Genomic DNA, 27,354 nt, shown 5'->3' on the forward strand with positions numbered 1-27,354 from the left:
AATTAATAATATTTAAAAATTAAATTTCACATGCAAATTAAACTTCTGGCTTTTTTTTTCTTTGAAAAATTGTGCAGTATGACAATAATACATCCACAGTCAGTAGGACCTAAATAGTAGCTTCTCTTAGATGACAACATTCTTTTGTTTGTTCACCCCAGTTAATCAGGCCTTCTTTACTTATTTATGTTAACTACTGCACCTCTGTAAACATTTGAGTTTACAACCCATTTGAAAACTTAAAAATTGGTATTTTTCTTGACCTCCCTGGCCAATTTTAGTGGCATGAGCTAGCTGTGACTCAGTTGTGTTCTCTTCCTCAGCATGATATTTTCCAACATATCGTCAAGTTTCTGGTAGCAATTAGCTTGTACCATTGGCTCCAAAGCTTGTTCTAAGTCCAATAGTAGCAGCCAGATCCTTAAAGAATCTGGCCTCTGGCAACAGATTAGGGCAAAGTGTTTGAACTCATCCAAGTATATCTCTCATCAACCTTGTCTCACCCATCCAAAAGTAACTCAAGTTTAAGATTTCTTGTATCTATGCAAATTGGATTAAAATTCATGTCTAATTTGCAATTTCTCAAGGGAGTTTCTTGATACACAGATAATAAACAGATAATACACAGATAATAGTGTTGATTTGCTTTTCTATATTCATCACTAAAAAGAACGTTCTGAAATTATACTTATTTTAATAATGTCTCTTTCCTTTATGATGCTGTACCAGGAACTGTAATAGTACACAGTTATTTGTCTTGCATTCAATCCATTGCATACTGACCCCCAAGTATTTGACAGGCATGGTGAAAATCCATTCTATATGTAGTTCTGTGGTGCTTCCTAGAGTCACCTGGTATTAAATCTGAGATCTAGAATTCTAGATGGTAGCCGTGCAAAATGTACTATTGTGGTGACTGCATCAATTGGGCACTCAGTTACACATTTGATGAATGGATGAGTAATGGAAGTCACTTAAAATTGACCACTTAGCCTAGTCTTTGCTGTGTCACATTCAAAGGAATAGATATCTGTTTGCAAAGGTTTTGAAGAATAATGCAGATGGTAACTCTAGTCTTTCTTGAAGGCACAGCGCAGGGTTTTCTAAGCATTTCACTCAGAAAGCTTCTAAAGTTTTTCTTCAGGTTTTCTTTTTCTTATTTATGAAATTGGTTAAAATTTCTGCTGCTTTCACTTTCCAGAGTAGTGTCACCACCATTTTTTTTTTCTTTCAGTGTTTAATAGCTCTTCTTTTCCTGGGTGGAGCTTTTAGGCATCCTAATTCTTATGACCACATTGACCCCTCTCTGTTTGGAGCTGTTCTTACCCTTCATTGATTCTAAATTTAATTTTTCTATCAAGGTTGCTTTTCTCTTCAAAATCGGCTCTTGTGAATGGGTGAATAAAATTGTTTATTTTTTTAAATATTTATTTATTTTTGAGAAAGGGAGAGCAAGAAGGCAAGGAGCAGAAAGAGAGGGAGACAGAATCCCAAGCAGGCTCCACGTTAAAATTATTCACTTTTTTATATGTCAAAGAAAACTTGAATGAAGGAAATTTGTTTCTTGTTCCCCTCCATATATTTTTCACCCACCCAACCAGGTTGGAGAAGCATGAAGGAGGAGAAGTATTGAAATAGTATGGGATATATAAGTTTAATACCTAGACAAATCATGACTGAATAAAAACAGGTCAGAAGACAACCCATCTGCATTATGGTGAAGGTATTTAGTCCTCACTAAAAGCCTGTAAAATAGATGTTATTTAAAATTATTCTCGTAAATCACAAATCAGAAAACAGAGAGAAGTGACTTGATGCTTATAATCATGCTCAAAATTGCCTGTGGTGGGCAATTTTCATGTAAACAAAAAGACTGAAGGAAAAGGTCTCAGTAAGTCTAAGACCTGGTTGTGAAGTGACTGGAATTTTTATATTTCTTAATTTTCAAGTAGAACCACAGACTATTGGGGATGGTAGCATTATAATGAATTCCAATCGACTGGCCTAATTGTACTTTAAATACTATAAACTTAAGGGCTAGAGATGATTAAAATGGAATAGTGACCTAATTGTACATTTTCAGAAATTTATATGAGTTGGGGTTAAACCACACTAGGATACCACAGTGTGAAGAAAAATAATGTTAACCTGTGTTTAAAAATAAGTGTTTATGATGAACAGATATTCTAAAGCTACCATTTAGGGATTTTAATAACTAGTAAAGCAGGAAAAAAAAATCCCTGTTTTCTCCTTCACTCTGATCCACAAAACATTAAATGAAAATGAGTATTTTTATGTTTTGTGGCCATATGAGCTTTTCCCCCTCATATTTTGTGAGTGATGAAATTCCTTAATTGTGAAGTCCAGATTTCTGATTAAGCAGTTTGTCCTTAGTGAGCTTTTAAATCAAATTTTATCTCCAGGCCTTGAGAGTTAAGGCTGCCAAGACTTAAATAAGGAAAACATTCATTTTGATTCCTAATAACATTAAATTTTAAGACTTTGCAGTTGTAAAGCAAATACTAAAAATTCAAATTTGAAAATAAAGTTGGGATTGAGTGTGCTATTTTAATCTTTACTAAGATTAAAAAAAAATTTAAAAATTAAAAATTAAAAAAAATTTTCAGTAATTTCTTTGCATGAATAGTTTGGCTAATGAAATGATGGCAATTTTCAAGACTATACAAGATTTTTAATTATTTTAGAAAACTTACTGAAGTTTTAGTTATGTTAAACTGTTAAGGGGCGCCTGGGCGGTGCAGTCGGTTAAGCGTCCGACTTCAGCCAGGTCACGATCTCGCGGTCCGTGAGTTCGAGCCCCGCGTCAGGCTCTGTGCTGACAGCTCAGAGCCTGGAGCCTGTTTCCGATTCTGTGTCTCCCTCTCTCTCTGCCCCTCCCCCGTTCATGCTCTGTCTCTCTCTGTCCCCAAAATAAATAAACGTTGAAAAAAAAATTTTTAAAACTGTTAAAGTATCTATTTTCAAAATTGTCATATGGTATTTAAGTATATTACACCTATAAATATCATGTACTTGTAAGTGCAATATACTTAGCTACAAATCCCAGTATAGAGCACTTGGGGGATCAAAGGGGTAGGTTGGTGAGACAATCAGATCAGTAAATTGATTAAATGCTCCTAACCCTGTAATTTTGTGCAGAGTACCCTCTGCTATGAAAATTAGATGTTCTTAGATTTTTGTAACTAGACTGCTTAGGTTTTCCAGAAGGAAAGAACATAGCTAATTGTAATAAACTCTTAACTTATTTTCAGTGATATATGTACATTTTTGGTCAGTTTAGATTTTAAGTGCATTAAATTAAGTATTATGCCTATGTAGGTTATTTTTGAAATCAAATAACTTTGAGTGTCATCTTATGAATAGTTTCTGAATTTGTAAATGTATACCATGTACTCAAATAATCATGTTGGGCATGTTCATTTATTTTAGTACTTGCTGTGTGCTAAGCACTCAAGTAGAATGAAAGAGAAACAATATCCCTGCATTCAAGAATACCCTATAACTATCTATATGAGGGTTTTTACTATAGAGTTTGCTTAAATATTTGCTTTTTTTTTTTTTTTTTTTTTTTTTTTTTTTTTTTGTAAACCAAGGTCATAGTAATCACAGAGGTAATGTAAAGGATTTGAATCAGAAAAACTTCCTGTGAGTTTTTTTGTTTTTGTTTTAATTTTTGTTTTTTTGGTAGGGGACACCAAATTCAGACTTGGTGGAAAAGGATAATGGAAGGTTGAAAGTTGGCAGAAAACACGTAGAGAATGGTATGGACAAGGAGGAAGAAATAAACCATAACATGAGCTCACGATTAGAGTGCAGGGGCATGTATGTTGAGATTGAAAAGATTGTTTGAAAGACTTCCAAATCGTGGGAGAAGTGAACCATCAGGAATTTAGAGTCAGTGCAGGGGACAGGAGGTAGTGAGGTTCTTTGTGTGGGGTTATAAGTAAAGAAAAGAAATGTTGTGGGTTTTTTTTTAAGATTATTTTAGTAACCATGAGTGGGTTAAGAGAAAATAGATACAGTGAAACTACTTTGAAAGCTGTTGCAGTGTTCAAATATGAAGTAATTACATACAACTTTCACAGTTTTGAAATAAACAGGAGATACTAGATCCGAGAGAACTAACGAAAGGAAAATAAATTATATAAAATCTCTAGTGTCTAAGTCATTTCAACTTTTAGTTTTAATTAGGAGTAGATACTGATGATTTAAACCATGGTCTAGAGAACTTTGGGGGAAGTTAAGATACAGGTTATGGAAATCCCAAATACAACAGCCTAGGCAAAAAGGGGAAGTGGCAGTTTAGGACTCCTGCAGTGGCTTAAATGTTTCATCAGGGTCTTGGATTGTATCTTTTGATCTTTGGGGTGAAGGCCTTTCTTTATGTATATCTTCATAGTTTAAAAATAGCTGCTGCATCTCCATATATCACCTTTGTGTTCCATACTAGAGGAACAAAGAAGAAACAGAAAGGGTGGAACTTTTATCAGCAGAGAAGCTTTTCATCCTATTTACTTGAAACTTGTCCTACAACACCACACATAGTTAACTTTGTTTTCCTTTAGGTGAGAATGTGTAAGATCTACTTTCAGCAACTTTCAAGTATATAATACTGTATTATTAACCATAGTCATTAATAACCATATTATTAACCATAGTCATAAGCTGTACATTAGATCTTTAGAACTTATTATTATTATTATTATTATTATTATTTTTTTTTTTTTTTTAAGAAAGAATGTGCATGAGCAGGGGAGAGGGCCAGAGAGAGAAAGACATACAGAATCTTCAGCAGGCTCCACCTCCACTCTCAGCATGTAGCCTGATGCAGGGCTCGATCCCACAACCCTGGGATCATGACCTGAGCCAAAATCAAGAGTTGGATGCTCAACCGACTGAGCAACCAAGCTACTCCAGAACTTATTCTTATAACTGAAAATTTGTACTCTTGATCTGCATCACCCTATTTCCCCCTCCCCTCAGCATTCCCCAGTAGCCGCCATTATATTTCTGTTTCTATTAATTGGGTTGGCTTTTTTTCCTTTTCCTTTTCTTTATCCATTCATCCATTGAAGGACATTTAGGTTGATTCTGTACTTTGGCCATTGTGAATAATGTTGCAATGAGCATGTGTGTGCAGATATCTGTTTGAGATACTGATTTCAGTTCCTTTCAGATATATACTTAGGAATGGGAATGCTGGATCCTTATATGGTAGTTCAATTTTCATTTTTTGGAGGGTCCTTAATGGTTGAATCAATTTATGTTTCCACCAACAGTATATAAAGGTTCCCTTTTATCCACATCTTCCCCAACATTTGTTATTTCTTGTCATGTTGATAATAGCAATCCTAACAGATTTCAGGTGCTATCTCATTGTGCCTTTGTTTCATGTTTTCCTGATGACTAATGATGTTAAGCATCTTTTCATATACCTTTTGGTAACTTTTTTTTTTTTTTTTAATTTAAATCCAAGTTAGTTAACATTGTGTAGTAATGGTTTCAGGAGTAGAATTTAGTGATTCATCACTTACATATAATACCCAGTGCTACTCTCAACAAGTCCCCTCCTTAATGTCCATTACCCATTTAGTCCATCCCCCACTCATCTCCCCTCCAGTAATACTGTTTGTTCTCTGTATTTGAGTCTCTTATGGTTTGACTCCTCTGTTTTTGTCTTATTTTCCCTTCCCTTCCCCCATACTCATCTGTTTCGTTTCTTAAATTCTACATATGAGTCAAATCATGATACTTGTCTTTCTCTAACTTATTTCACTTAGCATAATACACCCCAGTTCCATCCACGTTGTTGCAAATGGCAAGATTTTGTTCTTTTTGATCACTGAGTAATATTCTATTGTATATATATATATGCCACATTTTCTTTATCCATTTATCAGTCGATGGACATTTGGACTCTTTCTACTGGTCATTTGTATGTCTTTGGAAAAATGTCTGTGTAAGTCCTTTGCCCATTTTTTAAATGTTTTATTTGTTTTTTGTGTTTTTTTTGGTTTTTTTTTTTTTTTGCTATTGAGTTGTATGAGCTTAATATATTTTGGATATATCAGATATATGATTTTCAAATATGTTCTCCCATCCTATAGGTTGCTTTTTATTGAAGGTTTTATTGCCATGCAGAAGCTCTTTAGTTTGGTGGAGTTATACTTGTTTATTTTAGCTTTTTGTTGTCTGTACTTTTGGTGTTTTATCTAAGAAATCATTGCCAAGACCACCAATGCCAAGGTTCTTTTCCCCTATGTTTTCTTCTAGGAGTTTTATGGTTTCGGGTCTCACATTTATGTCTTTAAGCCATTTCAAGTTAATTTTTGTATGATGTAAGATAGAGATCCAGTTTCATTCTTTTACATGTGGATATCCAATTTTCCCAGCACCATTTATTGAAGAGAGAGCTTTTTTTCCGCTTGTGTGTTCTTGGTGCTCTTGTCAAACTTAGTTGGCCATACATCTGGGCTCTCTCTTCTGTTTTACTGGTCTGTGTGCCTCTTTTTATGCCCGTACTATACTGTTTTGATTAATATAGCTTGAAATCGGGAAGTGTGATGCCTCCAGCTTTGTTCTTCATCCTCAGGATTGCTTTGGCTCTTTGGGATTTCTTGTGGTTCCATACAAATTTTAGGATAGTGTATTGTATTTCTGTGGAAAGTGCCATTGAGATTTTGATAGATATCATGTTGAATCTATAGATCACATTGGATAGTATGGACATTTTGACAATATTCTTCCAATCCAAGAACATGGGATATGTTTTTATTTGTGCCTTCAGTGTATTTCATCAATGTTTTATTGTTTTCAGTATTCAGGTCTTTCACTTCCGTGGCTAATTTTATTCCTAAGTATTTTATTGTTTTTGGCACTTTGTCTCTCTGAGCACCGTCAAGGAAGGAGAAGCATATATTAGGTAGGTGTCTGGCAGAAGAGGTGTTTTGTATAACCCATTGATTCTACAAAAAAAAAAAAAATGTATTAAACCATAAAGTTTAAAACCTTAACATGTTGGGCTGGAGCTCTTTCAGTTGTCTGAATACTGACTCAGGACATTTGTTACTGTTTTTGATCCTATTGGCTTTCTCAGACTGTGTGGCCAGAGGAAACCTAGATTATGTCCAGGAGGAAGTGTAGAAAATTCATGTACTCTGAGGACCAGCTTATAAATATGAAGACTATTACATAAATATGTGGTTTCAAATGTCTTTAAATTTAATTTTAATTTATATTCCATGTTTATAGTTTTGACACTTAACATCTCAAATTATATTTTCAAAATTGTGTTTTTTATGCTCCTTCTAACACCATCTGTGATCCTAGATGAAGGTAAGCCTTTAAATTAAATGACCAGTATACTTGTAACAATTAAAAAAATCTTTTTTTAATGTTTATTTATTTTTGAGAGAGACAGAGACAGAATGCGAGCGGGTTAGGGGCAGAGAGAGAGGGAGACACAGAATCTAAAGCAGGCTCCAGGCTCTGAGCTGTCCGCACAGAGTCCGATGTAGGGCTCGAACTCACGAGCTGTGAGATCATGACCTGCACCGAAGTCGGATGCTCAACTGACTGAGCCACCCAGGTGCCCCAACAATTTTAAAATAGGAAATAAATGTGGTCAGATTATCAGGTATACATAGTACTTGTTCCCCCAAATGATATGTGATGTAGGTGCAAAACTGTATAGCTAAAGATATTTAGCCACTGAGATCATTGAACTGGCCAAATATTCTCGAAAGCTTTAAGAATGAGGCTCTGAAGGTATGTGGTTATTTAAAATATATTTTGGACAAACGTCCAGTGATGCAAAAGTTAAAACATCTAGCCAAGAGATTGAATCACTGAAGTGCAGAAAGAACCAGCAGTACGATTGCTACGTGTCTTTTCTGGAAATGCAATCATTTCATTGTTACTCACATAAGTCTTCTAAAGTGCTTTGGGATATTACTGGTAATATAGATTCTATGCCCCTGCGTAATAAAATAAAATGTTACTCTTAATCATTTGGAATTTTAGATGTTACTCTATTTTAGATTCAGCTGAGTAATTTTTCTTGGTTTCTAAGGGAGGCCTTAAAATAATTTTGTTCTTATATTATTATAGTTGAATAATTATGTAACAGTGCTTCTTCACATATGAAAAATAATAAAGGTGCAAGATATAAATAATATCAAAATCATGTTTTAGATTCTGAAAATTTGTTAATAATATAGTCCTCAAAGGTGTGTGTGTGTGTGTGTGTGTGTGTGTGTGTGTGTGTGTGTGTATATATATATGGAAATGATTTCACAATAAAATTAGCTTTATTCTAAAACTTCCAAGAGCCAAAAGAAATGAGATGGGCTTCTAAAGTACTTAGTCTGTGAACAAGATAATAATCAGTACATACAATTTTTAGGGCACTGTGCTGGAGAGTGAGGGACATAAAAAGCATTAAAACACATTCCTTACCCTTAAGAAGATTATGGCTTGAGCAAATAACAGAGAATAACTCATGACACAGGACAATTTACTAATATTTGAAGCCATTTCAGTCATAAAAATCTGTGCTGCTAACATGATTGACTATTTTGGTTATTGCTACATAACAAATCACCCTAAAATGATATAAGACAATAGCTATTAATTTTATTATTTCTCATGATTCTATGGATTGACTGGGGCTCACCTGGGCAGTTCTGGTTTCACTTGAAGTCTGTCATACCATTGCAGTCAGGTGATAGCTGGGCTAGGATGTTCCCATGTCTCATCCTCCAGAACATCTTTTTAAAAAATTTTTTTTTCAACGTTTATTTATTTTTGGGACAGAGAGAGACAGAGCATGAACGGGGGAGGGGCAGAGAGAGAGGGAGACACAGAATCGGAAACAGGCTCCAGGCTCTGAGCCATCAGCCCAGAGCCTGACGCGGGGCTCGAACTCACGGACCGCGAGATCGTGACCTGGCTGAAGTCGATGCTTAACTGACTGCGCCACCCAGGCGTCCCGAACTCCAGAACATCTTTATGTGGTCTCTTTTTCCCCGTGTGATTTCCTCACATCATGCATTAGGTCTCCAAGTATCAAGAAGTAGACATTTTTAGTACTCTTACGTCCTGGGATCAGAAGTACCAGCATATCCATTTTCACCCCATTCTATTGATCTAGGCAGTTTTTTTTTTTTTAAACGTTTATTTATTTTTGAGACAGAGAAAGATAGAGCATGAACGGGGGAGGGGCAGAGAGAGAGGGAGACACAGAATCTGAAATAGGCTCCAGGCTCTGAGCTGTCAGCACAGAGCCCGACGCGGGGCTCGAACTCACGGACAGAGAGATCATGACCTGAGCCGAAGTCGGCCGCTTAACCGACTGAGCCACCCAGGCGCCCCTGATCTAGGCAGTTTTTTGTTTTTTGTTTTTTGTTTTTCAACGTTTATTTATTTTTGGGACAGAGAGAGACAGAGCATGAACGGGGGAGGGGCAGAGAGAGAGGGAGACACAGAATCGGAAACAGGCTCCAGGCTCTGAGCCATCAGCCCAGAGCCTGACGGGGGGCTCGAACCCACGGACCGTGAGATCTTGACCTGGCTGAAGTCGGACGCTCAACCGACTGCGCCACCCAGGCGCCCCATGATCTAGGCAGTTTTAAGACCAGCCTGTGATAGTAGGATGAAGTGGGGAGAATAAATTCCACCTCTTTATGTGAGGAGCAGCAGGTAGGTAGTGGAGGCATTTTTAGAGGTCATCTTTGGAGATTAGCTACCTCACTTGCTGATTAGTGGTCTTGGCCTTAATTGCTGTGGGATCTAAAGGATAGATGACTCTCTGATTTAGGTGACTGAGGAAATTTTCAAATATTAGCTAAAACTTTTTCCTGAGTCAAAAAGGCTGAGCACAGAGGAAACAGTAAAAGATAGTAGGGTGGGGGACAGTGGGGTGGATTATGGGATTCTCCATATGGAAGAATAGCATATGCAAAAGCACACAGGTGAGAAAACAAAGTCATTAGATTAATAAGAGTTTAATAAAAAATATGATCCAAAATAATGGTCATCATAAAGCCATCAATAGTGGCTTTCATATTCTGGATCAATACTATTTCAATTACTGTAGAAAGAACTAGTAAAAATGCATAGGAAGTAGATGTTTTTAAAAGGCTGATGCAATTCTAAATAGGGAGCATATCATTTACTAACAGCAGACTCTTTAAAACTGAACCAGTAATGGGCTTAGATATAAGACGGTGAAATTTATTTGGAAGAATTTTCTTTTGGTTTCCATCATATCTGAGATTCTATTCAGGTAGCTGGGCAATGTCAGAGTAGTAAAGCAAGCTACTTGAATATAGGTCAAGTAAGAAAAGACAGGTGTGGACATGGCTTGGGAGTTTTGCTTCCTGGAAAGTCCAGTTTGCAGCTTCATAGCAACTCAGCTTATATTCGTCAGCACTAGGTGAAAACTGATAGCTCAGAGAGAGAACAGTACAAATGTCCTGAGAACAAATAAGTCTCAACCTTAGGATAGCTATGTATGCTGTGAGATAAGAGTCTACTGTAAATTCTTAATAAGTCAAATCATTATAACTGACCCCACTTGGAAATTTAAATAACAAAGTCAACTCCATGTATATAATATATAATTCATCTATTTCTTTAACACCTTTATAGATTAGCTGCTGTGTGAATAGCTCATTACAAATGATGTATAAACTGTCCTAATTTTTAGGAAGTTATTAATCTGGAACTTATATTCCTGTTTATTCCATGCATTGGCACTATTTCTGTGCTCTAGATGAATATAAATGTCTTCTACAAGATATTCCTAATATCATCTGGAGAAACAGGCATTTCCACTGACCAAGTCCTTTTTTTGCTCCCCAGATTCTTTGATTATTAATGTTATGCTGAAGTTTTCATTATCCTCATTCATTCATTTAGCAGACATTCATTGAGTTTTATCTATGAGTTAGACCCAGCGAAAGTGACTTTTGAACTGTGACCTATAGTATGAAAAGGAGTCAGTCTTGAGCTGAGCTGGTAAGAGAGAGTTCCAACACAAAGCACAAAGGCCTCAAAGAAGAAATAAACCTAATGTATACAAGGAACAGAAAGAAAGCCTTACAGCATGCCGAAGGAGATGTGAGTTAGGTCACATAATGTGTGCCCTCTGAAGCTATAGCAAGGATTCTGATTTTTTTTTTTTTGAAATTTATTCTTTCTGAGTGGGAAGAGAGGGTACATTGGATTGATCTGAGCAGGGAAGTGATGTGATCACAATTTACCTTTTATAGGGATCTTTCTGATTCTGGGTAGAGGAGAAACTAACGGGAACATGGGTCAACAAGATACCTGGAAGTTATTACAATAGTCCACAATGATGAGGGCAATCTGGATTAGGTACTACTGGTGTAATTGCTGAGAAATTAGATGCTCTCTGCCCCTCACTCTTTTGTCAATCCCATCCTTGCTGTCCCACATATTCCTCCTTTCTTCTCATTTCAGTGCAACTGTTGGCGAGTGCCTATCTTGGACCTCGTAGCTCTTCACTTCTTTTGCCTCAAGCCCTCTTTTCTTTTCTACTTTACTTCTCTTGTTTCTAGCCCATTTACCTCTCCGATCTCTTGTTTTTTTCCATCCCACTGCTTTCTGATTTTTCCCTTTTTTCTCTCACTCTTCGTTTTTCTATTTATAGGCTTTATAAAGGGCCTTCTTATTCCCATTCATTGATAGATTATCCTTCACTCCCTTGAGGAGGCACATGAAGGGGCCAGTTTTTTCTAATTTACCCAGCTTAGGAAATTTAAAATATCCTGATCAGGTATATCTTATACAGGAGCCTATAGAATTAGGTCTCATTGTATCCTTGACTGGCACTGGAAAAGTCTCAAACTGTTGTGGCTCATCAGAAGAAGCTATCAATAAACATGCATGTCTTGAAACTGGAAGTATCTGCAATGTTAACTTAGTTTTGATTTGGTTGTGCTTAAGAGTCTGGCATGATGCTGGGAATGAGTGAGTGAACCAGTGAATGAATGAATGAAAATAGAAACTTGGTGCAGAAGAGAGGTTTTCTGGTCCACACAAGCTGATAGCTGTCTATCCCTGCATATATAGCTGAAAAAAATTATACCTTAATAGTGGCTTTCATATCCTGGATCAATGCTTGGGACCTTGGTAGATAAGTGTGCTAGGCATTGTACCTTGCTCCTGAAACAAAATGATGTTCTTTCAAGGTCAACATATTCCAGACTTGGTTTCCAACTATCTCTATGTTTGTATTTATTGCTATAATAGTCGACCACTCTTGTTATTCCTGTTCTTGATGTTCGGAGGTAGTGACTCAGGAGCCAGTCAGATCTCCCACTAATAGTAATAGAGTTGATAGCAGAAGTTGGAGACCCGCTAAGAGAGCAGAACCAGAGTAAATACTGCAGTTGAGGTCTTGGAACTGGGCATTTCTTGGGAATGTCCATTGTCCAAATTTCTGTGGCTAATTCTGTCATACAAATCATGTTTTTAGCTTCATTAAAATACTTTAAAGGCACATAATACTTAATCAGAGGAATTGGCAGTAGGGAAGTATTTTACATGATGAGTAAAATGCCACTGATTGATAGAAGAGTACAGAGTGCCTCGTGCTGATGGGAGCACCCTGATACTTCTGTGTGTCTAGGATGGGGCTGTGGTTTGATGCACTGGTTCTTATTTTGACAAAGCCCCCATGAGATTAATTAATCAAAATGTACAGTTTAACCTATGTGCACACATAGGTAAGGGTGATCTGTTTTTGTAGGTGAAGGAACTCAGCAGTATATCGATTAAATTAATTAAATTTTATTTTATCTTTAGATTCTAGGATTTGAAGAGACATCTAAGATAAAAAAAAAAACGATGCAGGGTCTGTGCAGAAAGAGGGGACATGTGACTTGGGGAGAGGAGAGCCTTTGACCCAGACTTCTATTAATAAATAGTTTCCCATTTATATTGCTATTTTTCAACTAACGTTATATAGATGGCTACAGAAATACTCACAATGTAAGGAGAAGGGATGTGTCCTTTTATGAAAACGTGCATCCCCAATGAACTGTTCACTGCTTTACATATTCATCAATTCATCTTCTCCCTAGCCTCCTATTGTAAAAGAAAATGTCCAGAGTTAGTTGCTATGGAATTGAACTAGTTTTGAGTTGCAGCTTTTAAAAAACCTTTTTTAAACCTTGGTAAAACATTGTTAGTAGGCAATTGGTATCACTGTCTACTTAAGTTTTAAGATGTGGCTCTTAATAAACCATTCTTTTGTAATATGTGGAGATAGGGAGGGAGGGACAAACAAACCTAGTAAGAGCTTCTGCAGCATTGCTAAACTCAGGTTGAAGAAGGTTACAGTTAAGTACCTTGCCAGATATTTTAGCCAGTGAGTCTGTTGTACCACAAAATTGGGATTGCTAGGAATTCTTCTCAAAAACACTTATAATTTTAAGAAATGTACTTTAAGTTTTGATTTGTTTTGCATAAGTAAACCACATGCTAACACACCACTCACTTTTAGAGCACTATCCAAACATCACAAAGTCAGTTCCAAAGTCCAGACAATTTCCAGTCCCTCTGTCAGAAAGCAAATAACAACAAAAGACTTATTCCAAACATAAGTCAGCCAGAACCTTGGAGAACCTTCACAGTAACTTGCTTTGCACAATAACTTCAGGAAATTTTGTGAATAACCCACAGTGGGGAGCACACAATCCCATAATACTCAGAACATATTGCCCAAGTTATACATGATGACAAGGTAAACATTTGCTTAACAACTCTTTCAAAGGGGGAAGTGGTATGAAAACCAAGGGATACTCTCCCATCTTTGAAACCCCAAATTAGCTATAGTCTTGGCTGTACCCAGCACCCTTAGTTCTGAGCACTGCAAATTGTATCATCTTTTGGTTCAAAGAAAACAGAAATTTAACTTTTCTACCAAAATGCATCTAATTGTTAACCTGTTGGAAAAAAGGTAGGAATAGGTATGCATAGATGATAGGTGCTTGTTTCTGGTTCTTTTGTATTTCTTGGTGTGTAAGCATTTGTCAGCTGGTTGCTAGTGATTCTATACCTAGATACAACTCTTATGTATCCATTTAGTACTTTCCTGCTGAAGAGCACAAGATGAATGATCACTTGTGGAGTTTTCCAGCATGGATACAGTTCACAGTAATTGTTATGGTGCCATAAAACCATCGTACACAAACTTCACTTTAGTGGTTTTACACTTAGCTATAACCCCACATGCAAGGACCATTAAAGTTAAAATGTCCCTTGAGTTTCTTTCTAACATTAAATTTATTTCAATTGCTATAGATGAAAACAAAGCAACAAAAATGTACTGGTCTTAAACACTATCCTTGAATAAAATAAAGCTATAATGATGAGATATTTTATCATAGTGTTTAAGGATTCCTTGCCGTGATATATTGCACAATGCACATTGGGTGCATAAAACAGGGAATAGTAATTAATTTTACCTTGGAAGTATGATCCTAAAGTCCAGAAGAAGGTCAGAGTTGTGTGTGTACAAAATCCATAGAGTGTGGAATGTCAGAAATATTTATGTGACAATTTGAAAATATTATTCCTGATTCTCATAATTACACTCCTCAGAGGAAAAGGGCATCTGTATAAGTCTGAATAAAGAAACAACAGGAGAGGTTAGCTACTAACATTATAAATGGACACACATTGTATACAGAAACTTAAAGAAGTTGGTTTTATATTAAGTGCAGAAGAAACATCTTACATTATTTTGTTGTTTCTCAATGAAAAAAATTTTTTCTTTGAAAAATAATTAGCACTTAAGTGTTTGGCTTTTTATGCTGGTTACACATCCCATGTTAACTCTTACTGATATAAAAAAAATAAAATTAATGCTGAAAATGAATCTGTTATAGTAACAAATCCACTCAAGCTCAAGAGCACCAGTTTTGTACCAACTCCTCTCTGTGCGGAACATGGATTATACAAGTAAAAGCCTCTGTCTCCGAGGAGCCCCAAATGCATGAAACTCACAGTGCAGGTTCCCATAATTTCAGGAAACAGTTTTTTTTTGTTGGAAAACTTTAAGATTAAATCTTTTTTTAAAAAAATATTTATTTATTTTTGAGAGAGAGTGTGAGCAGGGGAGGGGCAGAGAGAGAGGGAGACACAATCTGAAGCAGGTTACAGGTTCTGAGCTGCCAGCACAGAGCCTGATGCAGGGCTCGGACTCACAGACTGCAAGATCATGACCTGAGCCAAAGTCAGACGCTTAACCAACTGAGCCACCCAGGTGCTCCTAAGATTAAATCTTAAACTATGAGGTGGAGACCTTACCTTTCTCTTACAGTGTGGTCCTTCATGGAAAATGAGTAAGTTTATTGGAAGAACACTAGAGGGGATTTTGCTAATACTTGAGACTGAGATCCACATAATACATGCTTTGGAATTAAAAGAAAGAGACTGGCCCCAAGTGCCGTCAGGTTGGCCTTTTAGGTGAATTTAATGCTCTTGATTTTTATTATGCTGCTCTGCTTCCTCTGAAACCTACACTGGTTTATTCCAACCAATGTGGTCTGAATTCCATCCAACATTTTAGTAATATTTATCAGCGTTAAACTCAGTATTGCTTGATAAGTCAAATTTGTTGTAAATCACTTCCAGTTGTATAAATACGTTATTTACTCATAATTGGTAAAAACTCCATGCTGTCATTGAGTCGACATATTCGTGTAATTACCTAGGCTGGGAATCTGTTTAAGTGTGATTATTCTGGAGAAAGAAAAATCAAAAGAATTAAAGTATAATTCTGTGAAGACTATCATCTTTGACAGTTATAAAAGTAGACATTTTTCAAAAATGTGTTTCATTTTACTGTAACTTAAAAAAAATTTCACTTTCTTTTTATAAAGTCCTTATAAATTGTCCAAAGTTTGGATGGATGTATTTAAATATTTTAGTCAAAGCTTGGCAGCTGATGAACTAAACCTAGTTTTATTACCCATTCCAAATGACCCACCCTTTAGATTGAGTTCATGGGTTATGCCACCAACCCCTAAAGTAACTGGTGAAGTGACTCATCATCAGGGGAAAGGCTATGGCACAACTCCATTTTGGAACAGAGACTGGCAGTTGATTTAAGCTTGAGAATAGAGGCAGAGAAGGAGCCAAAGTTTAAGCTGAAGCTGGAATAAGGCTGTTCTAGTACTGAAACACATCCTCCAGATTCACCGGCTGTCCTCAAATTGTGTATTGAATTCAAAAGTAATGAGACCTCAGATCTGGTACTTATTTAATGCTGAAACATACTTATGATCTTGGTGATGAGCAATGGCCCTGCTGTTGTCTCTAATGTTGGTCATGGCAGCAGGTTGCTTTAGATTGGGCTGTCACAAAGGTCATGGAAAGAACTGATGAAAAAGTTGGCAAATTCTACTCTGGCATGTGAATCTTGTCTCAGGTGTCCCCTTGAGGACATGAGCAGTGGGCACCCACTGTCTTAAATCTACCTGATCACATAATGCATACTAGGTACAAAATATTTTGTTAATAAATATTTATTAAGCTCCTGTTATGCACCAAGTATGGTGCACTTTGTATACAGGTATATATATAGTAGTGGCCTCCACAGACATGATGCCTGTATCATGAATTTGAAGTATAGGGTTTGTTGGATTTATTAATTTCCTAAACTTACTTTTGTTTTTTTAGTTTGTTCTGACATAATGATAACAATAACATGGAAACCTTTAAGAGTCACTGTTAGTAGATCTAGATATTAATTCTCTATATGTTCTCTTAGGACTTTTTAGTAGCATTTAAGTCACTTCTGTTGCTGGCAGCACCACCCTTAGGGGTCTCACACTTCCTTAGAGATCTGGTTGATGACTAGATATCCCAAACACACAGGTACAATTTATTAAAGTACATGTGAGCACCACTGTTACTCATGATTCAGTGTCCAGCTCTGATAGAGCTTAAATATCCTGCACCTGAAACCTTACGAACTTTGAACATCCAGAACATCCACTGTCCAGACTATCTTTCAGGCCACAGGGAAGAGCTTTTCCACTCCCCCCCATCCCCTGTGTTCCTGAAACAAAAGGTGACTGAATCTAAATGTGGTGAGTTTGTGGATTGTACTTCTATTCTTTGGAGATGGATATGGCTTCACTTGTGTGGGAAAGGTTTTTTCTCCAGCTTTATTGAGCTATAACTGACATATAATATTTATAAGGTATACAGTGTATACCATAAGTGATGAACTTATATATTGCATTATGATTATCACAGTAGCATTAGCTAATACCTCTATCTCATATACAAGTGGAAAAAGCATTTAGGTAATTAGATAAATTAACTTCTTAAGTCTTTTCTTAGAAGGCATGAATGAAATCAATTCTTGTTAGCCAGTAGTACAAAACATATATATATTTACCAGTTGTAAAATTATATATATATATTTTTTTTCTTTTAGCTGTTTTAGCTGTCAAAACATATATATATTTACCAGTTGTAAAATTATATATATATATATTTTTTCTTTTAGCTGTTTTTGTGTTTCAGTTTGATTCTGGGGTACTTACAAATTAGCATGGTATTTTACAACATTTGCATGAGGCAACAGAAGTATGTAATATTTAACAATTCATATTTCACTTAAATTTCTATACATGTAGGTATACATGTAATATCCCTAAAGCATGATGTCAGATATAATTAGATTAATGCTGAGTGTTAGAATCGCTAATAGTTTCATTTTTATTAAAATATTTAATACATTTAATTATAATTTCCCAAAGTAAAATTTCAGCATAATTTAAATATATTTAAAATTTTCATATGAAATATAATTTGTACCTTGCCCTTCACATTCAGTAGATGTTGAATACTTTAGAAGAATATTTTTTGAAAATGTGCATGGATGATAATTTTAATATTTTTATTTTTTAAATTACCTTGATTAACATTTTTATTAAAAATATTCATATTTCGTACACATTTATGATTGCATTTTATTTTTAATTCTTTTTAAAAATTTAAAAATTTATTTTATTTAAAAAAATATTTGTTTTGTTTTGAGAGAGAGAGAGGCAGAAAAAGAGGAAGACAGAGGATCTGAAGCAGGCTCTGTGCTGTAGATGCAAAGCCCAATGCAGGGCTCGAACTCCCTGAGTGGAAGTCAGATGCTTAAATAACTGAGTGACCCAGGTGCACCTTATTTTTAATTCTTAAGTGATTACTTTCAAAATAATACAGACTAAAATTCTCAAATAGAGTAATGTAGCATTTTGCTGAAATGACGGTAAAAAATGATTTAAAAAAATAGTTTATGAAATATAGTTTTATTAGTACATTTACAGATCACTGACACAACATAATACTAAATTTAATTCTGTTATTTTGCTGAATTTCAATCATATATAAAAAATCATAACTTTATCCGTTTATCTTTCTGTTACAAAGTTATATTTGTCAAAGTAGGAAGATAGAATATATTTTATTTAAAAGTTGCCTTGATTTGTAACTTGTGAATATACAGAATTTAGTATGTTTGCCTCCATCTGCATTCATGCCCCTGGGCTTTCAAATGTTAAGTTTCATTGGGATGGCTTATTAATTGGTATAGACTTCACAATGTTTCAACATTTTGCTTTTTACAGATTATTGCAAAATTGAAATGATTTAAACAAATATCTTTTAAGGGCTTACTTTAGTTTTTTTAGCTGGTTTTCTAAATGCCAGTTCTGATGGCCACCATTCAGGAGACCATCTCTGCAGGCTTCTTGTGTGGCACGAGCTCTTTAAGAGTTGCCAGGGAGATATAGTGGGTGCAAAAACTGCATCCTTCTCTGCCCTTCCCCACCATTGCATCTAATCTTTTCTCTTGACTGCCTCCATTCTGTTGATTTTGCTCCAAGATCTTTTCCTCTGATTTGCCCTTTGTATTGATATCTTTGGGCAGTTGGCCAAGTTTCTAATTTGGCATCACCTCAAAATGTTGCATTTGCTGCCATCTCCTTCATACTCCACTCATGGCACCTTCCCACCCCAACCTTCTTAGCTCCGCAGTGGCCATCCCACACACTTCCCATACTGGGAATGACGAGAAGAGATAGTTTTGTAAATAAGCTAAACTTTCATATAACCAAAATTCAATTGATAATTCCTAAAATCCTTATAAATGCATTTCTTCGAAATACAGGGTTTTAGTAATATAAAAGTGATTGTACCTGGAGAGTGAGATTCAATACTAGAAGGAGTAATTTATAATTTTAAACCATTCTATACAATTTGATTTTTTTTTTTTTTTACTACACACATGATCTGCATTAAGTTCAATTATTTTTGATTGGTCTTACACCCTTTAATAATAAGAGCTCACTCAAATTCAGTTTGTGTGGCTGGATAAGAAACAAAAATTTTCCTTCTTACTTGTGGTATCTGCTTCCATCAGGTTGTTTCACTCTTTCCCAGCTATAAAATAAATATCCAGTATATATCAATGGAAGGAGAAAATCTCCTTGAAGTTAATGATGTCAGTGTTGTCAATCTATTGCAATACCTCAATCCTCTCCTCAGACTAGCAGAGGATGTTTGAGTTAAAGCAGCATAGACCTTGTACTATATGACCGTATAAGACTGTGTCCTCAGAACATAATGGTCATCAATTCCATTAGTCAATTTCCACTGTTTTTTTGGATCCATTACTATATACTGTATACTGTGTCAGTGTATGCACATTCCTGTACACTGTGCTTCTGATGTTTTAATGGGCTTATGCTTCCCAGATAGGCAAGACTTTTTTAATCAGGCTAGTATTTATATTTTTAAATCAATTGGATAGTTTACATAGAGAAAAGTCTCCAAATTGGCTTTTCCTTTTGTTTTAAAATAATTTATTCTTTCAATACCCCCCTTCCTCCCCCACCCTTGGCTTCTTCCAGGTAGATACTAGGAGTACAAACATGAAGAAAACATGGCCTTGATACTGAAAGAATTCATAGTCTAGAAATAATTATACTTCATCTCGGTAAGTATTATGGCTATGTATAAATAAAATGGAGCACAAAAGTGGGAACCAACAAGATTAAAAATGACATTCTCTACTTGAATGGAATAGGCCTTTTGGAATTAGTCTATTTAGTAATATTAACTATAATCATTATTTTTAAAATAATTATTTATAATTTGCTACAGATAATTTATATCTTTTCAAATGACTAAGTGATTTATTTAGAAATAAACTGAATTTAGTATCCAGTGAAAGATTAAGTCCAGACTATCCTTAATTTTACTTATAAAGTAGACAAACTAAGAAAATGATTTTCTGATTTTTTTCTTCTTTACAAATAAATTCTTTCTACTTTCCATTGAGAACCTATTCTAACTAATTTCTTTCTTTCTTCGTGTTTTTTTTTTTTTTTTTTTTTTTTTGTACTAGCTCCTGGTGAACTGTACCCATCTTTTTTTAGATATGAAATCAATGTTTCCCAGACCAGGCCACATCCTGGCTACTCTCCCAAGTAAATCACAGTGAAAAAAAGTGAACTCTGAAGTATGCAAAACTAGTTGGAGGAATCAAATAAATACAAATTTGGTGTTTTATATTCAGTGTAGCCTTGATTTTGGAAAATATATGAAAATTCTACATAGGAGAGTTGCTAGCTATTTATTTATTTAATTAATTTTTTTATACCTTGGTTTTCTCACCAAAGAACCTATTACAACTTTTCTATCTTCACCATATAAAATAATATATTAAGTGCTTTCAAAGACGATTAGTATACTTATCCTTCTCTAAATCAGCATCTAAAAAGTTAACATGTCTCTATCTGAGAATTTTAAGACTAACAACACTATTGTATGGACAACTGCAAAGATGATGTGAATTAGTCAGTTTCATTAATTTGTTTTAGCAAAGGGTTAAGAGTCTTCCCAAACCAATAATTAAGAGATTTCCAACTACTCTTGAGGTTTACATTAACTGCTTTGGGGGCTATCAGTTTTTAATAGGTATACTTGTTGAAATGCCTAGATGAGTAGATTTGATCTGGAATGATAGTTCATATATAATTCAGTAGGACCAGCAAAACTTCCCGTGTCCACTTTCCCAAGTGCCAACCACATGTGTTTTTCCCTTACTACTCCAATGTAAGCCTGAATTCTAGACATTATGAAACATGTTAGCCAGACCCCTACAGGCTTTTAGTAAACAGAATTGAGTGTAAATAATATTTATGACTTTGTAGACTACTTGGCTGAATCCACCTTAAAAGACAGTTTCATTCTGCTTATACAGCAATGTTTCACCATCTACAGTAGCACACATGCACATATACAAATTACACTTGGGCCAAGCCAAAAGAAGAGACAAAAATGTAATTCACCCAGGAAAGAAATGTATAAAGGAAGGTGACTAAACTGAGACTTCATACAACTGTTTATTTGTCATAAAACTATCCGTGAGCTAAGATATAAGCATAAGCATTAAGTGAATGACAGTTGTTTTATTGTATTTTCAACGTTTTTAGTTGTATCTTAAAAAATACCAGATGCTGTTCACATGATGCCAAACATATGGCTTTTGCCTGTGCTCTTGTGATCTGTAGTAGATTGCTATAATGTACAGGGCAGGGAAAAAAAACCGATTTACAGATAGCCCTGGCCTGAGTGGCTTACAGCTGGATCTAATTTCACCGAACTGATCGCCTCTCCCTCCAGCACCTTCTATTTTATCAAATGCCACATATTGTTTTTTTGAAGTGGTTCTTGTTGTCCTAGTGAATACCACAGATGGATAGCACACAGGACATTTGGTTGTCTGCTTTCTGACTAAGGTCAGGACCTACTGTTGTTCATGTTTGGGTGGAGGACGTATTTCATGGGACTGCCCAAGAAATTTAATGAGTTTCAGCTGTCTAAGAGATAATGTATAAGACATTGCTCACTTGGTTGACATACTTAGAGGCCATTATAGTCATCTGGGTTCTTAGGCACTAATATGGTTCCTCCCAAGTGTGTCTTTTCTTTGTATCAGTTACTAAGCTGACATATCACCTGGAGAGATGATGAAAAGGATAAGAAGAAGAAAGAATAAATGCTAATAATTACTCAATTTAATTGTGATTGTCTATATACTTTTCTGTCTCTCCTACTAGATTTTAAGCTTCTTGCGGGAATAAAATATGTCTTGTTCAACATTTAATAGTCTGCACATTAGCCCAAGGGCTGTACACAGTAGGGACTTAAGTATTTTTTGAATGAATAGACGAAAGAGCAAGCATTCAAAGAGTTTCTGTAGATAATTATGGAGGAAGAGGATGAGTAGAATATGAATGGTAAGATTGTAGATCTGTGTTTCCTAATTTTTCTCTAAGCCCTCTCTTTTTAAGATCCATCTTTGTTTCTGCTTGTTATAGGATCTGTTTCTTTGTATGTACATTTGCTACATTTTACCTATCACTCCCTAACTGATGGATGCTAAGACTAACTCCATATCCTTTTCAACACAAAGACTGACTCCATCTTCCTTCCAACACGGGATAATTTCCAGGCATCTCTACTGCGCCATGATATTATGATGTGGGACCATATGGGAAACAATTGCTATCCACACTTGCAGGTGGGGCTGGTTATGTTTTAAAATGTTACTGAAACCATAGTTTCTGCCCCCTCCCCCACCCCCTTTTTTTAATGGGAGACTTTTCCATGAGGTTTCTACCTCCTTGGGCTTCATTTAGGAAACCAGGCACAGATTTTCCAAAACCACCTATAGGGATTCTCTTGTCCACCACTGCCTTCTCCAGTTAAGTCCACTAAGAGGAGAGTACATTTCTTTTTGCTCTCTGAAACCCAGCCATATCCAACATATTCAAACTAGTTTACATTGTCAGGCAATGAAAACTATATATTACAGTTCTGTGTGTATAGGACAGTCATCTTCATGGCTTAGCCTTTTGAGTGCTGTAACACCCATCTAGTAAATAAAAACTGGTTTCCCATATCTGTTCTTGCCTTCTTATGATCCATTATCTACAATGTAGCTAGTTGTTCTTTAAAAAAAAAATTAAGGACTTATTATTTTTTTCAATTTGTCTTTACAAACTACACATAACACAAAACTTGCCATCTTAACACTTAAAGTGGATAGTTCAGTGGTATTAAATACATTCATAATGTTCTACAACCATCACCACCATCCATCTTCATAACAATTTCATCTTGTAAAACTAAAACTCCATACCCTATGTTTTCTTCTAAGAGTTTTATAGTTTAGGTCTTACATTTAGGTTCTTGATCATTTTAAAATAATTTTTGTATATAGTGTTAGCTAAGGGTTCAACTTCATTCTTTTATCTGTAGATATCCAGTTTTCTAAACACCATTTGTTGAAAAGACTGTCCTTTATCTAATGAATGCTTTTTGCACCACTGTAAAAAATCATTTGACCAAGAGAAGATAACAGAGTAGGAGGATCCCAAGCTCCCCTGTCCCATGCATACAACTAGTTAACACCCACATCAGTTAAATAATGCAGAAAATTACCTGAAGACTGGCAGAGCATATTCTTCACAGGTAGATGTAGAGAAAAGTCCACACTGAAGAGGATAGGAAGGGCAGAGTTGCAGTCGGGAGCCAAATGAACCCACGGGGTAGTCCATGAGAGGGAGGTACGTGAAAGGTGTTGGAGAAGGGAAAGGACCAGACCCCCACACCAGGCACCAAGGCACAAAGAGATGGCACAACAACAGCCCTGCTAGGATACAGCATAGAGTCAGCAATTTGGAAAACACCTGGAGTATATAGGAAGGACATTTATTTACTAACCTCAGAGCTTGTGCTGGAGGGGCAGAAAGTCTTGGGAGACTTCTTCAAGAACAAAAGAGCTGGCAGGAGACATTTCCCTCTGCCACCTCTCACCTACATACACAGACACCTGTGAGACCCAGGATGACTTGAACACTCTCCACCTAGCTTGCTAACAACATGCTCTGCCCCCATGTGCTTCTGCAGATCCACCCCCTCCAACCCAGCCACCTCTACAGTTTTACCAGGCAGCTACAGGCTCCCTCACACAGAGGATCAGCTCTGACCTTGCTAGCAATGCACATCCTACTTCCACATTCCCCTACAGACCTGCTCCTTCTAATACTCCCCTGGCTAGAGCTCATCCAAAGTCCCACAAGCCTGGCAGTGTGCCAGCACCCTAAAAAGAGCCAGCACCACTCCAAAGTGACCCCTGCCCCAGGAAGAAGGGAAAATAACCACACACACCAGACCAACTGTGGCCCCAGCAGTGAGCTGGGGGCAGTCATCTGTTCTGACTGCAGCCCCACCCAGCAGTGAAAACTTCTGAGGAGACAACACAGAGAAAGTGCCATGTAGTTCAGTGCTACTGCATCTCTGGCAAATGCCTGATCTCACCTCAAGCCCAAAGTGACCCCGGACTGGCCCATTAACAACACAGGGACAAAAGAGGCAAAGAGAATCATTGCACACAGCCGGACTAAAGACATATGTGCTTCAGCCACAACAGTAGGGTGACACATAGGAGACACTCTTGAAGTGCCAGTTTCTGGTGAACAGGGGACATTGCACTTCAGGGTAGCACAGGATCTCTTGTTCATAGAGCCACTACTTTCGAGAGCAAGAGACCTGACTTTCCTAAGAAAGAAATGTGGAAACATAGTAACAGACACAGAAAATTACACAAAATGAGACAGAGGAGTATGTCCCAAATGAAAGAACAGGACAAACTCATAGAAGAGAGCTAAATAAAAGAAAGATAAATACTATGCCTCATGGAGAATTTTAAGTAATGGTCATAAAGATACTTAACTTGAGAAAAGAGTGCAGGACCTCAGTAAGACCCTCAATAACGAGAAAACGTGAAAAAGAACCAATCAGACTTGAAGAACTCAATAACTAGTGTAATAAATATACACTGGAGGTAATAAATAGTAGACTAGAGGAAGAAGAATGGCTTAACGACCTAGAGGACAGAGTAATGGAAAGCAATCAAGCTCAATAGGAAAAATAATAAGTAACGAACATAGGAAACACAGTGACATCGTAAAGAGTTATAGCATTTACATTATAGGGATCCCAAAAGGAAAAAAGAGAAAGGGGGGCAAAAATTTTATTTGAAGAAATAATACCTAAAAACTTTCTGAATCTGGGGATGAAACAGAAATCCAGATCCAGCAGGCAAAGAGAGCCCCCAACAAGGGGGTCCACACCAAGACACATAGTAATTCAAATGGGAAAAAGTAGTGAGAAAGAGAATTTTTAAAGCATCAAGAGAAAATAAAGCAGTTACATACAAGGGAAACCCCATAAGGCTATCAGCTGATTTTTCAGCAGAAATTTTTCATGCCAGAAAGGAGTCATATGATGTATTCAAAGTGCTGAAGGAAAAAAAAAAAAAAAACGCTCAGTCAGGAATACTCTATTCAGCAAGGCTATTTTTCAGAATAGAAGGAGAGATAAAGAATTGCCCAGAAAAAACAAAAGGTAAAGGAATTCATGACCACTAAACCAGCTCTACAAGAAATGTTAAAAGGGATTCTTTCAATGGAATGGAAAGACTGTAAGTAGGAGTAAGAAAAGTTGGAAGCACAAAAACAGTAAAATGAAGCATATCTATAAAGATGAGTCAAGGTATTTACAAAATAAAAGGATGTAAATTATGACACCATAAACCTAAAACGTGGGGGTTGGGGAAGAGGAGAAAAGAATCAGTTCAAACTTAATGCCCATCAATTTAGTATAGATTGGTTATGCACAAGATGTTATACATAAATCTAATAGTAACCACAAGTCAAAAACAAGTAATATCAAAAAATAAAGAGAAAGAAACCCAAGTATATCAGTAAAGAAAGCCAGAAAGCCATGAGAGAAGAGAGCAAGAAAAGAAAGAGAACTATGAAAACAACCATTAGAAAAGCAGGATCCATCTGTATGTTGCCTACAAGAAACTCATTTCACACCTAAAGACACATGCAGATTGAAAGGATGGAAAATAATTTATCATGCAAATGGCAGTGGAAAGAAAGCTAGGGGGTCAATATTTATATTGGGCAAAATAGACTGTAAAGCAAAGAGTAACAAGAGACAAAGAAGAATAAACCAACGAGATAATGCAACAATTATAAATATTTATGAACCCAACATGAAAGCACCCAAATATGTAAAGCAGCTAATAACAAACATTAAAGAAGTAATTAATAGTAATACAATAATAGTAGGGGACTTTAACTCTCCACTTACATCAATAGATAGATCATCCAAATAGAAAATCAACAAGGAAACAGTGGCTTTGAGTGACACATTGGACCAGATGGATCTAGCAGATATATTCAGAACATTCCATCCCCAAACAGCAAAATATACATTCTTTTCAAGTGCACATGGAACATTTTCCAGAATAGATCATATGTTATGCCACAAAACAAATATGAATGAATTTAAAAAGATTGAAGTCATACCATGCATCTTTTCCAACCACAGTGCTATAAACTAGAAATCAACCAAAAGAAAAAAATCTGGAAAAAAAACAAATACATGGAGGTTAAATAACATGCTACTAAACAATGAGTGAATGGGTCAACAAAGAAACCAAAGAAGAAATGAAAAAAAAATACATGGAGACAAATGAAAATGAAAACACAATAGTCCAAAATCTTAGGTATGCAATAAAAACTGTTCTGAGAGGCAAGTTTACACTAAAGGAAGTTTACAGTCCTGCCTCAAGAAGCAAGAAAAATCTCAAATAAACAACCTAACCTTACACCTACAGAAGCTAGAAAAAGAAAAACAAACAAAACCCAAAACCAGTTAAGGAAGGAAATAATAACAATTAGAACAGAAAGAAATGAAATAGAAACTAAACAACAACAGTAAAAACCCCACAATAGAACAGATCAATGAAATCAGGAGGTTTTTTTTTTTTTTTTTTTTTAAGTTCATTTACTTATTTTGAGAGAGAGAGAGACAGCAGGAGGAGCAGAGAGGGCGGGGAGAGAGAGAATCCCAAGCAGGCTCTGCACTATCAGTGCAGAACCTAACATGGGGCTCAAAATCACAAACCATGAGATCATGACCTGAGCTGAAACGAAGAGTCAGACACTTAACCAACTCAGCTACCCAGGCACCTCAGAAGCTGTCTTTTTGTAAAGATCAACAAATTTGATAGACCTTTAGACAAACTCATCAAAAGAGAGGGTTGGGGAGAGAGAGAAGGAGAACTCAAAATCTAAAATGAAAAGATAAATAAAAACTGATACCACAGAGATAACAAAGGATTATAAAAGAATGTTATGAAAAACT

The 27,354-nt window shown here is 36.1% G+C and overlaps 2 long non-coding RNA genes across 4 annotated transcripts in view; one reads left to right on the forward strand and one right to left on the reverse strand.

Annotated features, from left to right (window-relative positions):
• Positions 1–6,771: 6,771 nt before the first annotated feature.
• LOC111560520 overlaps positions 6,772–27,354 on the reverse strand; it is an 81,040-nt gene continuing 60,457 nt past the window's right edge. For 2 of the 3 annotated variants that reach the window (XR_002742439.2, XR_006598267.1), the window contains 5 exons: positions 14,517–14,675; positions 13,036–13,134; positions 12,134–12,210; positions 8,696–8,789; positions 6,772–6,986 (listed from right to left, as the gene is read on the reverse strand). This is a non-coding gene — a long non-coding RNA (uncharacterized LOC111560520). The remainder of the gene's footprint in view (positions 6,987–8,695; positions 8,790–12,133; positions 12,211–13,035; positions 13,135–14,516; positions 14,676–27,354) is intronic. The other variant, XR_006598268.1, reaches the window with a different exon arrangement.
• Positions 18,213–27,354, forward strand: part of LOC109499885 — a 31,546-nt gene continuing 22,404 nt past the window's right edge. Inside the window, exons 1-2 of the long non-coding RNA XR_006598269.1 lie at positions 18,213–20,056; positions 20,468–22,648. This is a non-coding gene — a long non-coding RNA (uncharacterized LOC109499885). The remainder of the gene's footprint in view (positions 20,057–20,467; positions 22,649–27,354) is intronic.

Source organism: Felis catus, chromosome B2, assembly GCF_018350175.1.
Source record: "Felis catus isolate Fca126 chromosome B2, F.catus_Fca126_mat1.0, whole genome shotgun sequence".
NCBI lineage: Eukaryota > Metazoa > Chordata > Mammalia > Carnivora > Felidae > Felis > Felis catus.